Raw genomic sequence first — 14,132 nt, forward strand, 5'->3', positions numbered from 1 at the left:
CAAAAGGAGGAAGATTGACAACAAATGTTAGCTCATGGGGAATGCTCCTCAGCAAAAAAAAAAAAAAAAGAAAAAAAGAAAAAACTACTAGAACAAATAAGTGAACTTATCAAGATCTCAGAAAAATGTCAATGTACAAAAATAAATTTTATTTATTAACAACTGGCAAATGAAATGGTTTTAAAGCAAGGCTAATTATACTAGCATCAAAACGTATAAATTCTTAAAGATAAATTTAACAAGAAATATCAAGATCACTACACTGAACATTACAAAATATTGCTGAATGAAATTGAAGAAGAACTAGCTAGAGAAATATACCAGGCTCTTGAATTAGTAGACTCAATGTTGTTGAGATATCAGTCTTCTCCAAATTGATTTATACATTCAAATAATCCCAATTAAAATCCTAACAGGCTATTCTGTAAAAAATGGCAAGTTCATTCTAAGATTTATTTGGAAATGCAAAAGAACTGGAGTGGCCAAAGCATTTTTGAAAAAGGACAACAAGAGGATTTGGCTTAAACGATTTCAAAACTTACTATAAAGTTACAGTAATCAAGACAACATAGAATTGGTAGAACAGATGTATACATGAATGAAACAGAATAGAGTCCAGAAATAGATCCATACATGTATGGCCAATCGATTTTCCACAAAGATAGAAAGTTGGTTCAGTGAGGAAAGGATAGTCTTTTCAACAAATAGTGCTAGAACAGTTGTCTGTCAGTATCAGGGGGAAATGGACCTCAATCCTTACCTCACACCATAAACAAAAAATAATTTAAAATGGATCATAGACCTAAATTTAAAAGCTAAAATCATAAAACTTGTATAAGAAGACATAGTAGGAAATCTTTGTGACTTCAGAGGAGGCAGATAATTTTTAGATAGGATTCAAAAAGCACAAACAAGAAAAGAAAAGAAAAAGATGATATATTGGAGTTCATCAAAATTAAAACAGTGTGATAACACAGCACACCCACCAGAATAGCTAAAAGCAAAAGATGGACAATACTAAGTGTTGGTGAGGTTGTGAAGCATGCTGCTGGTGGGAGTGTAAATTGGTAGAAACACTTTGGAAATCATTTTGGAAGTTTCTTATAAAGTTTATCGTAATTTTCTGTGCAATCCAGTAATTTAGCTACTACATATTCACTCAAGTGAAATAAAACATGCCCAACAAAGGTTTCTATGCTCTTGTTCATATCAGCCTTATTCATAATTGACAAAACTGAAAACTACCCCAAATGTTACTTCAATAAGTGAATGGATAAACAGATTATGGTACATCTGTACAGTTAAATACCACCCAGATATAATCAAAATGAATGACTGCTATGTCCAGTAACCTGGTAGAATTTCAAAACATTATGCTAGACAGAAGAATCTAGACACAAAACAATATGTACTATATAGTTGTCTTTATATGAAATTCTCGAAAAGCAAAACTAGTCTCTAGTGACCAAAAGCAGATAAGTTATTCACTAGGACTGGACATGAAGGAACTTTTTGGAGCTATGGAAATGCTCAATATCTTCTTTGTGGTGATGGTGGTTACACGGGTCTATACATTCTCAAAACTCATTGATTTACACACTTAAAATGAGTTTATGTTATACATCAATAGGTGACTGAATTCCTGGATTACTTGGCTTCTAAGAGTTGTCCTAACATACAAAACTGTATTTTTCTAGCTATTTTCAAAGGGCAGAATAATTCTACGTTTAGTAAGCAGCATTTGGTGACACCATTAGCCACTGCAAGATTCTCCTGATACTGTTATTAAAAGCCAAATTCTGAAAAGCTTTATCAGTTTACCTTTGACAGTGAAGCAGTAGTCAAACTGATATGTTTATCAAGTCTTCCAGCCACTCGACTTTTTTCAAATTAAACTTTTTACTTTTAAATAATTCTAGATTTACATATAGTTTTAAGAAATAATAGAAAGAGATCCCATGTACTCTTTGCCCAGTTTCCCTCAATGATAACATCTTGCATGTGACTATACCACAGTAGCACAACCTGGATACTGACATTGTTGCAGTCCACCGATCTTATTTGGCGACTTCCCCAGTTTGTGTTCTATCACACGTGTGTGTGCTGTCACATGTGTAGGTTCGTATCCACCAGCACAGTCAAGATACAATGCCATCACCACAAGGATCCCTGGTATTGCTCTGTTATAACCACACCCACTTTCCTCCTGCTCCCCTCCCCCCAAACCTCTCCACCCCTGTCCTCAACTGCTGACAGCCACTAATATCTTTTCCATTTCAATAATTTCATCATTTCAAGAATATTTAATAAATGGATTGTACAGTGTGTAACCTTTGGGGATTGGCTTTTTTCTCAGCATAATTCCCTGGAGATTCATGGTGACGTAACAATAGTTTGTTCCTTTTTACTGCTAACTAGTATTGCGTGGTACTGGATGTACCATTGTTTGTTTAACTGTTCACCCATTGAAGGCCATCTGGGTTGTTTGCAGTTTTAACTTCTAGAAAGTTATTTTCAAATAGTTTGATTTCATCATTACATGACAAAACTTCTAACAACTAAATTATGTTTCCCCCCAAAATTTAAGCACTTTAGAGAATTCTCAAATTTTGCAATATTACCTCTTTGTATACTGTCTGAAGTACTTTCAGATCTTTTTCCTGAGTCTGTTTAACCATAAGGACGTTTGCTTGAGGAAGTTCTATCTTTTCAAGTACAGTGGAATTTCACTTATGTAGCACTGAGGTCTATCTTGGGTTAGATTTGCTCACAACTGAGAACCTGACTTTTGATGGACATTTTATAGTTTGCAGGTAATGATAAATGCAGTCAGCATCCTGCATAGCTTCTAATTAGAGTCCAGGGGAAAATGCATCCAGTAGCATTTAGGAGAAAGGGACAGAACACCATTTTATCGTGGAAAAGGGCGATTCCTCGGGCACCGCCCGTCAGTTAGATATTCACCTTAAGAGCGTCTTACAATTTGTTGGGCAAAGGTTTGGTTCTTCATTCCCTTTGCAAGCAGACTGAGAGCTTTTGGTCTAACTTTTCAGCTTCAGAGGTTCCAGGCAAGATCAGACGAGTCAATTCTGAAATGTAAATTTGTCAGCAGTCTTTTTCTTAATTTTTAGTTCGTGAAATCCCATTCTCAGGAGCCCTTGTGAAACTGTATTATACATTCTTCTACTGATTGGTTTTGTGATTTTTAAATCCTCTTCTCTGCTGTAGCTAAGATTTTGTCACTGTAAGCTTTCTCATACAGCAGTCAGCATCAGAAAGAATGCTGTAAAAATTGCAGGAAAGCTGCTATTACTGAGGCAAGTGTTTAATGAATACACTAGACTTTGTCTCTTGCTGGTTTGTCCAGTTAACTGTGGAACTAGGCAGATTCTGTGCACAGCTTTCTGCTGTCTGCCTGTGTCTCCAAAACAACCATTCAGCTATCTTTCCTTTTTCCGTTCAGCAAACAGTGGAGAAAGGGCCAGGAAACTCCTCTTTCTGTGCCATTTGTCTAAGACCTTGCCTCTGACTTGCCCGCTCAGATCCAGTTTCCTTGGTGCCTGAGTTACTGAGGAGGTGCCACCCCCCAATGCCCTTCACTCCCTTTGCCTTTTAATGAGCAGGTTATTTATGCGGAATGGATTTTCAAAGAGAGCTCTCAGCAGTATTTACAACTTCTTCAAAGCTTTTTTTTTAAAAGCATGTTGCAGTTGATCAGTTTTTAAATACAGTTGTTTCAGACCCAATAGCCTATGGGAGTGGAGACGCTGAAAAGAAAAACAAATCCGAGGCATTAAGAACCTGAGAGAGTATAACATGGGTGGCTGCTGCTGCCTGGAAAGACTCATCCTTTATCCATCTTCACGATAGACCCAGAATCCCTCTCCTCCTGTCCCTTCTCCTGCTTGCGCCCTGGTCTCGGCCACTGTTGTCTTGCCCCTGGATTACTACGGAAGCCTCCTGCCCGGCTCCCTGCTTCAGCCCTGGCCCCCGCACCCTCCCCACCACCGTGTTCTCCACAAAACAGCCACAGTGACCCTTTAAAACTGGAAGCCAGATCACACTGCTCTTCCATTCACTCTGCAATGGCTTCCCACATCACTGAGAATAAAAACCGCACCCTAGAAAGTGCTGCACCCTCTGAGCACCCCGACACACACCTCTCTGAGCTGCCCTCCCAACGCTGTCTCCCTCGCTCCCTCCACTGCAGCCTGAGTTCTGGCTGTTCTTGCAGAGGTGGAGCAGGCTTACCTCTTTGGCTTTCCTACCTGCCTGGACAGCTGTCCCTTCAGAGACCTGCAGGGAGCACCCTCTTGCTTCTCTGCTCCCTCATCTCCTGAGCATCGGGTGCTTAGTTGAGAGCCCTGTAAGGTAACAAACTATGCACCCAACTCCTGCACTACTCACTCTGCTTTAATTTTCTTTTTAGTATTTATATTACTATGTTGACATTTAATGTCTAAACATACACATTTAACGTTTTATATGGTTATCTGTTAGTTTTCTGTGTGCCCATCTAGAATGTAAGCTCCAGGAGAGCAGTGACCTTTTCTGTTAGTGCTGTGACACCATAGACTAGAACAGTGCCTGGAGCCTCGAGGTCCTGTAGTAAATATTTCTTGGGTAAATCAGTTAATTACCCAATCTGTATCACCTTTATTTTATCTTGCATTACCACAAGTGGCAGAATAAGCTAAGAGCAGAGGAATCAGGGAATACTAAAGCTATTTAATAAGCGTTACATTAGTTTGGTAAATAAATTGGTTTTGACAGATTATTATTATTATTAATCTAACAGTTTCTGAGAATGAATGTTAAACTCTATCATTATGCTTATGAAGTTGTCAGTTTTTCTTTGACATCCTGCAGTGTTGCCTTCTATAGCTTGAAGTATATTCAATCAGGCATTTACAAGATTAGAACTATTATATTTTTGTGATGAAATGAACCCTTTATTATTAAGTACCCTTAATCCTTAATAACTATCTTTGCCTTAACATCCATTATGTCTATTATTGTGTAGTTTCACCAGTTTTCTTTTTGTTAATATTTGTTATATCTTTTTTCTTCATAAATATTGCAACTGTCTGCATCCATATGTTTATGTGTATTCTCAAGAGCATATATGGTGTTTTTTCCCACCATTCTAACCAGCTGTCTCTTCAAGTCACAGCTTGTTTACATTTATGCACATTCACACTAGTTTTTTGTTCATAATTTCTTGTTTCATCTTTTTCTATTTTCTGAGCTCATGTTCATAGATATACGAATATGTAAGAAGAAATATACATATTCTGTATCCTTAGAAGCTTTTCTGCAAGAGTATTCGTGGTAGAGTCTCCCAAGCTTTATCTGAAAATTTACTTTATTTTTCTGTCACTCTTAAATCATGGTAACCTAGACATAGAAATCTAGACTGATGCTTCTTTTGTCCCCGTACTTTCAAAGTATTATTCCAGGGTCTTCTGAACGGTCTGCCACCAGGGGGGTTCTTTCCTTTTGAAGTGGTCTTTGCCATCTTTGGATGCTTTAAGCTCTGGTCCTTTTCTTTAGGATTCCTTAGTTTCACAGTGATATCCCTTGATGCAAATTTAATTTTATTTATCCTGCTAAGGAATAAATGTTCTTTCTAAATATGGAGAGTGTTGTTTTTCATCAGTTATGAAAAACTCCCAGACACTGTATCTTCTAATATTGTCCCTCCTCAAGCTCTCCGGCTTCTGTCTTTCTGGCATTCCAGTGAGGTGCCTGTTGACCTCTGCCCTCTCTGTCTCTTATGTCATCTTTCTTAGTGTCATGTTCTGGGGAATTTTCTCGGATCCTTCCTCCAGTTCTCTAAGTTTCTTCACGAGGTCTAATCTGCTGATTAGTACATCTATGAAGGGTTTTTTTCTATGACTATATATATTTTTTTGATGTTATATTTGATTCTTTTTCAAATCTGAATATTTTTATAGTGTTTTATTTTTGCGTATTTTAGATATCTCATTTAAATCATTGAATCATGCTTAATTTTTTGCTTCTAGGTGATAGTTTGACAGTCTAAAGTTTTTGCAACTCTGATTCTATTTGTTGTTGTCTGCTGTTATCATCTACTGGCAATTGATCACAGTAGACTGTTTCCTTATGTGTTCTGTGTAATTGTAACGTAAGTTCATTTTCTGCACAGTTTTATCTGTGGCAGCCCTGTATAGCCTGAGTTAAGAGCTTGTCGTTCCAGAGATGTTTTTGCATTTGCTTCTGTTAGATACTGCAGGACTGTCACCAGACTGCAGGCTGGTCCCGTAAAAGGGCACCTAGAGTGGTTGCCCTGTGCCCTGTACTTTAGGTGGGGGCCCGTGGGGTGGCTGTACATTCCTCCTCTTTTCCAAACGTTATTACAAATAAATTTAGAAATTTCTGTCTTCCTAGTATCCCAGGGGGCCCATGGAAGATAACGACAGTGAGGCCTCTTTTCATATATAATGATCTTGGTTAACTCCACTCTGGTTGAGTTGCCCTTCTACTAGGTTAACTGTCCTAGGACATATTTTTGTGTTAGTGCCTCTAATTGGACATTCCTAGATTATTCATCATACACTAAGAAACCTCAATCGGATATGATATTTGGTCTATGGATATAAATGCTCAAGATAGTTAAATATATATAGTTATATATATGTGTGTATATATATTCATAAGACATACACACACACAAGCACATAATATATAGTGTTTCAACCTCAGTTTACACCAAAACAGACACGTTTTCTCGTGTCTCTCTGCCAGTGGGTGGATTTTTCTTTTCATACACCTTATCATCAGGTACACTATCCTTGTGAGTACATAAAAATCCAGTCTCCTACAAGACTATATGAACTGGCCCTTAAGTACTTCTCTGGCCTCATCTGCTACCACTGCATTTCTCTTACTTCCATGCATCAATCGACTTAGTCTTCTTTCTGTTTCTCAAATATGTCAAGATTGAGACACCCTGCTGTTTTGCAGCAACAGAATATCGCTGTTCCCTCTCAAAGAATGTCCTTCCACTGTTGTCGCATAGATCTAGCCCCTTTTTGTCATTCAGACCTTACTTCTCGGCTGCTGGAGCCAAGATGGAGGAGTATGCATGGGAGCCATGCCCCTGGCAAATTGTGGATGACTGGGGGGGGGGGGCCTTTACGATAGATACTATAGGTGGTGGTATCTTTCAAGCAATCAAAGGCTTTCGCAATTCTCCAGTGGGAGTAAACCACAGACTGCACACGAGTTTGACAGCTGCTAAAACCAGGGCTCCGCAGCTGGGAGGGAGCTTTGCAGTTTGGGGAGCTTTCCATGATTGACTCCAGTATGGTTCAGGTCAGAGGGAAGGAAGACCCCCTGGAACTCCATCACAAGTGGTGCCTTAACAGGAGCCATCCTGGCCAGGAGAAATGGACCAGTGGCCATGGTCGGGTCAGCCGCGATAGGTGGCATTCTCCTAGCTTTAACTGAAGGAGCTGGTATCTTGTTGACAAGATTTGCCTCTGCACAATTTCCCAGTGGTCCTCAGTTTGCTGAAAACCCCTCCCAGTTGCCTTCAGCCCAATTACCGTCCTCACCTTTTGGAGACTACCAACAATATCAATAGGACTTCTTTCCCAGGACTTCTTCAACAGAATGAGCTGCAGTTCAAGAAAGGATTTCAGAAGATCGAGTTACAGTCTGTTTTTAAAACCATAGGTGAGACAGCTGTCGCCCAACAGGATATGAAGGGACATTTAGCACATTTTTCTATTTAAAGGAACATGGAAGGGGGGTGTTAAGAGATAATACATTTATTTATTCACACTTGGATTGCATTTGTAAGGAAAGTAAGTGTCTTATATCTTTAAAGGAAATATAATAAGTGCTTAGGAGATACAGGACCACAGGGCAGACAACAGGGAAAGATGCATGTCATTCCTTGAGGACCTCACTGCCTGAATTTGCGTGTTCTGTTAGTCAGACAACAAAAACTCCTGGAACTTGCGCTTTCTTTTAAGATAAGTTGCAGAGTTCTACTTTTCATCCTCACACACTTTAAATAATGCTTTGAAATAATAATAATAATGCTTTAAATGAGTGCTTTGAAAATGGCACGTTTTGTAGTTAGACTCCCCCCTCACTCAAGGGAGATCGTGTATGAGAAGAACTGTGCCGAGTCCACATGGATCCTTCCGTAGTGCATACTTTCTGGATTGACAGCTAGGGCGGAACACGCACTCTTCACTTTGGAAGTAAAATACCCTGTGTCTTGGTTTTAAGGATGTCAGATACAAAACTCTCTGTACCTTTGAGGCCACTGTGTCGTCATTCTTCACCATCAGAGCCGTCAGCAGACACAACTTCCTTCCGGTAGACCCATGTCTACATGAGAAGAATTCACAGAGGGTGGGGGAGCACTGGAGGTTTGATGTTTACTGGGTGCTTGAATAAAATGTTTTTAAAAAAAACACAATCGTACTTCTCTGCAAGACCTGGCTACATAGGGCTCAGTGTAAAAGGAACGTGCAAGGCCTCTTATTAAAAGTTTCAGGAAGTGACAGCAGAGCATTAAACCATGTGTCAGCTCTTCTAAGTGTGGGGTTCTGTGCAGTCATACGTGTCACATCCTCATGAAGCTGGCTCTCCTTTCCCTGACTAGCTAGTCAAATGCCTGATTCCACTTCATTTTTCTCTGTCTTATCACTCTGGTATTTTTTTCTTCATGTCAACTACCACTACCTGAAATTATTTATTTGCTTCCTTATTTACTAGCTATCTTCAACTGCTAGAATATAAACTGTGCAGACAGAAACTTCTGTATTGTTCACTGCTCTAGCACCTAGAATGGTACCTGGCTCAAAAAATATTTTTTTTCAATGGGTAAATAATTTAGTCCATTGTTTCCAGTGTTACAAATAGCAACCTATTTTAAGGCCAAAGATATGTCAGAAAAACTTAACACTATCCCTAGAGCCAGAAAATCTCAAACAACATATGTATTTAATAGATTTAAAAGTAAATCCAAAATCAGAGTTTTAAAAGATTAGCTTGGAAGTAAGAAAAATATTCTTCCCATTCAGATGCTTAAAGATGGATTCTGGGACCAAAAGAAAAAAAAGGACCTTAAATGTTTATAGTTTTGTTCATTCTATTACAAAATGATATTTGGTGATGTTTATTAGAAAAAATATATTAGCGTAATCTAGGTTTCCAAGAATTTATGAAGACAGATTTTGCTTATTTTTTTGAATACCAATTTTATTTTATTCTCAGTGTTCAAGTAAAGCTCAAACTATCATATGGACTTAAGCAGGTTTTATTACCTTGAAAAAGTCAGTGATATTGATATTTATCATTAACATATTCTCTTGCCACTGGGTTTCACATACCCTTGATCCAAGGACAGGCCATCCACTATGGTCAGATAACTTAGTGCTAAGTCTCATAAAGAAATGCATTTGAATTCATTTCAGTGTGGTTTCCCTATACTTCTGTTTTTTTACAATTTCATCAAAAAGTACTTTAAAGTATTTTTTATGAATGTGTAAATTGTCTGGCCTAAAATTACTTTAAATCATTTCTGATTTGTTGTTTGATTAATCTACATTTTTAACTAAGCTTTTGTTAACTGATAGCACTTGAGAAATAGACTAATAACAGCGGCAATGCTACTGATTAAAAATGTGGCAGTCCATTGCCCGCTCTATTTCTTATTGCATTTTCTTTTCAAATTTACGATGTAAAGCTTACATCAGTTTTAAAATGCTGCTCTAGCTGTTTAGAATTTTACAATGATGTAACAGGCCAAGTATAGGGGATTTAATGAAGTACTTGCTATTATACCTATGACAGCTCTTATACCTGTGACAGTTAATATTGCCTCAGGCCTGTGAAATGCAAAGCCATCTTCTGATCATGATCTTGGAGTTTTATCTGTGTATCTGTGTAACCTAGTACTTACCATTTTTTAAAATTGTTTATTTTTTTTTTAACTGAACATCCATTGCTTTGATACAGTCATTGTTACCTCTTTGAATTAACAGTCTTTAACAATAAAGAATTTTCTTTCTATTTGTTACTCAGCTCTTTATATTTCCTAAAGGTGTAGTTTTGTTGAAATAACCTATCAATGGGTCTTCTGGCTAGTTGTGTTCAATGAATAAATGATAGAATGTTCTAGTTGTAAGTGCCCTTAAAGATGATTGAGTCTAATGGCTGTGCACTTCTCCAGCCATTCTTCCACCACACCTTGTCCTGGCAGACATTACTAATTGATTACCGTCTCCTTTCCTAATGGGTTTCCAAGCAGCCTGAGAATCTTCCTCAACACAATATTGATTTTGTACAAACTAGTAAGTCCTAGATTCTTGTCCTGTCCTCTCATTATACAGATGAGGAAACCAAATCCCAGACATTTTAAATGATTTGCTAAAGCTTACAAGACCAATTAATTAATGGCTGAGCTGGGACAAGAAAATAAGTCAGCTGACTCCCAATTAAATCCTCTTGCTCCCAGCACTGGTACCTTTGGTGAATTTTTCTGCTCTAGTAATCTTTTTATTCAGCTGCCTTTTAAATAATCTTAAAATGGACTATTACCAATTTTGAATCTTATCTTTGTACCAGGGGAAATTAGGCTAGGCCACCAAGTTGGCCCTCTCAAGTAGATTGTCATCATCTCTGGGGGAGCTTCTCTGTTTGTTTCTGACTCTGCTACCCACGGCAGCCCCAGTTCTTCCAAGCCTGCCCCCCTTGGAAATAGCCCTGCGAAATCTTACTCAGCATACTTTGCATTCCAATTTATACCATTCCCAGAAGAGATTTTAGCCACGAATATTTCTTCTGTTTACAAATTTCATTCAAAGCATGTCAGTACCAACTACCTTTCTGCAAAAATGCCAAGGATTTGAAGATGGATGCCTGGGTAGGGAAGCTCAATGGCAGTTTTAGAGTTGCCCTGATTTTTGTCATGTCCTAAGAAGATTGGAATAGGTCCAACTAAATATTACAATAAATGCTGTATATAAGATTTCTCAGCAAGGATCTGTTTTTCATGGGACCACAGAAAAAGCTGGGCATCAATCTTCATTATGTATTTTGTATGTATCAGCTGCTCCACTGCAGATTGGGAACAAATTCATACTCTAAGGATTCTGACAGTTTACAAATTATGCTGTTATAAATTTGATTCTCTCTGGACCAATGAGCTGAAAGTTCTACCAAGTTTCTTTCTGAGTCAAGTGAGCTCATGATTCAACCAACCCGCCTCAGTTGTCAGACTTGAGTGCTGTGAAGATATTATCTGTCTTGGTCTCTGAGCATGTTTTTGTATAATAGGCCTTACTTTAAAATCACTCAGTTGCTGCATTTCACTGAGATGCATTTTCCACCTTTTGAATTGCTATTAGTTGTACAGACCAATTTGTAGCCTTGACTTTTCCAATCCTTTTGACCCAGCTGCTAGCTAAACTTCAGATTTTTTTTGAGCTGTCATACTTGTTTCCTTTCTTTGGTTTACTCTGCCAGTGGCAGTGGAAGTGAAGCTTATTTTTACTGTAATTTTAGAGATGACTCTGGATCAGTCCCTATAAAAGTGTACCGTGGGGGTGCTAATGTTCAAAATTAAAGAACGTTAATTTTCTTGAATTTTGAAATTAAAGTTAATTTTGAAATTTAAAAACATCATTGCAATTCTCCAGGTGGTTGTGCCTTTCCTGAGGTGGGAATAGGGAGTAGGGATGGTGCAATTGCATATAATTTGAAGACAGGCAGTACCTTTGTTTCATTACCCTGATTTATTTTGGGGACCATTTATAAAGTATTTTAAGCTTCATTTAGTGCTAAAGGAGTATGAGAGGTTTTTATGGTTATGCAGAGGTGTTATGGGAAATGTACTGAGAGCTCAGGAAAGCCCAGAATGGAGCTGATGTATCTCGTGAGTCTCTCCTCTGCCTTCGCGCTAGCCTGGGGTGGGGGGTCCTGGGAGGTGTATGTATGTGCCTTGCAAGGAGGCTGAACACAGAAGGCTGGACGGTCTACGCAGGAGAGAAGCACCAGCTTTACAGTTAGAAGTTAAAGGACTCTTCTTATATATGATCAGGATGTTATAAATTTTTGATGAATCAAAAGTTGCTTGGGAATATAGATTTTAATTTACTATCAAGGTGTCACCTTTTGTTTTCAGTTTCTTCTTCAGGTTATGTAACAAATAACCCTAAACGTTTGCAGCTTCAAACAATAAACACTTATTGTGCCATACAGTTTCTATGGATCAGGTATCCAGAAACAACTTAGCTGAGACGTTCTGGTTCAGTGTCACTCGGAGATTGCTGTCATTTGAAGGCTTGACTGCAGCTGGCCAGTCAATGCTGGTTGTCAGGCTGTATTTTCTCTTCCTGTGGAGCTCCCTATTAAGCTGCTTGAGTGTCCTCATGACATGGCAGCTGGTTTCCAGAGCGAGTGATGTGGGAGAGGCAGGCAGAAGTCATAATATCTTTTATTAACTAGCTTCAGAAGTCATGCTCCATCATTCCACAAGAATAGTTACATAGGTTATTCAGTGGGAGCTACACAAGGGCATGAGTACCATGAGGTGGGATCATTGAGGGACATCCTGCAGGCTGCCTCCCAGAGCCCTGAATAAAAATCATGTTTGAGGTAGATTTTAATGAAAACGATAGCTTTTATATTCATACGGATGGGATGTGTAGGTTGACTCATGACTGGTTTTCAGTGTTTGTGTATATCTGTGTTTACTGTAACTGGCCTATAACATGTATTCATTAACTTCTATTTTAAAGCACACTTGTATCTTGGACTATGATTAGATTATCTGATGGTATTTATCATTCTTACAGAATAAAAGCTACCAACATGAGACAACAAAAATTAGGGTTGCTGTTGTCTTCATCATCTTTGTGAAACCCACTGAAATATTTAGCTACTTTAGAAGAGATGGGTTATTGGATTAGCTCCTCGTTTTGTGTCGAATCATCACTTACAATATTTTTCACAATTGCTGTTGCTTATGAAAAGAGAAAACCATTTTCTGCTACAGAACCACAATATAAATGAGAAAATATTGAGCTGAAATGGGAAAATAACATTATAAATATAGCTCAGGAAATGCAAGTCAGAAATCCAAAATAAGTTCAGCGTATGCTGAAAATGTTAGCATTTTCAATGTATTTAAAGATAATTATATTGCAAACATAATACAATTTTTACCATTGTTTCCCAGTTGAAAGGCTTAGGGATGCTTACTTTAAGTCACTAGAAGAGATGTGTGTTGTTGTTTTGTTAGCATCAGAACTTATACAAATAATAAAATGAATAGTTTTCACTATTCGTTACTTACTATTATTTACCCTAGGCAGGTTACCAAATAGCACTTTTTAGGTTATTATCTTTTAAGTTTTTTTAAGTGAGCAAACAAAGCACTCTTCTGCACTGATGTTGAGAGTAAAACAAGACGTCTTTCTAAATGGAAATTTGTAGACATGTGTCAAGAGGCTTAATAATGTCCACACATTATAGGTAACGAGTAACCCTACTTCTAGAATTGTGTTATAAGGAGATAATTGGAGAGGAAGTCGGAGATATATATGTTCATGGCAGCAGTAGTATTATTAAAAATATTGGAATAATAATCAGTAGGCAAATGACAAAATAAATGACACTGTGTTCTCATTACATTAGCACACAGGCTAAACTGATATAACTGAAAGACCAACCTCAACAGAGAAGTTTATTTCAATAAATTTCAGTATTTCAGAGGTACTAACCCTGTGGCTGTGCACCAGAAGATGATCAGGGAGCTAGGTCTCCACTCTCTTTCTCTGTTAATTTGAAGACTATACTCTTTACGTAGTTTCAGCCAACTCACCATCACCAAGACCTTGTGCCAGACTATGGAAATGGGGAAAAAGGAAAAAGAAGGCAAGCAGCTTTCCTTTAAGAAAATGACCTAGAAGTGAAATACCTTATTTCTGCTCACATTCTGATGGCCAAAACTTAATCACAAGGTCACTCTCAGGTAAAGTTAGGACATCAAGGGCTATACCCTGAATTGTGAGAGTGAATGAAATATGAAAGTGGCCATATATAACCTTTAAATATTATCTTAAGTGAAAGAAGCCACTTTTAAA

At 38.0% G+C, this 14,132-nt stretch overlaps 1 protein-coding gene and 1 pseudogene across 1 annotated transcript in view; both read left to right on the plus strand.

The window, feature by feature from the left end:
- Nucleotides 1-14,132, plus strand: part of LOC123276289 (uncharacterized) — a 76,526-nt gene that overhangs the window by 21,922 nt on the left and 40,472 nt on the right. The window lies entirely within an intron of this gene.
- On the plus strand, nt 6,154-8,886 carry LOC106822460 (mitochondrial import inner membrane translocase subunit Tim17-A pseudogene; annotated as a pseudogene).

The sequence above is a fragment of the Equus asinus genome, chromosome 3 (genome assembly GCF_041296235.1).
Source record: "Equus asinus isolate D_3611 breed Donkey chromosome 3, EquAss-T2T_v2, whole genome shotgun sequence".
Taxonomy (NCBI): Eukaryota; Metazoa; Chordata; class Mammalia; order Perissodactyla; family Equidae; genus Equus; species Equus asinus.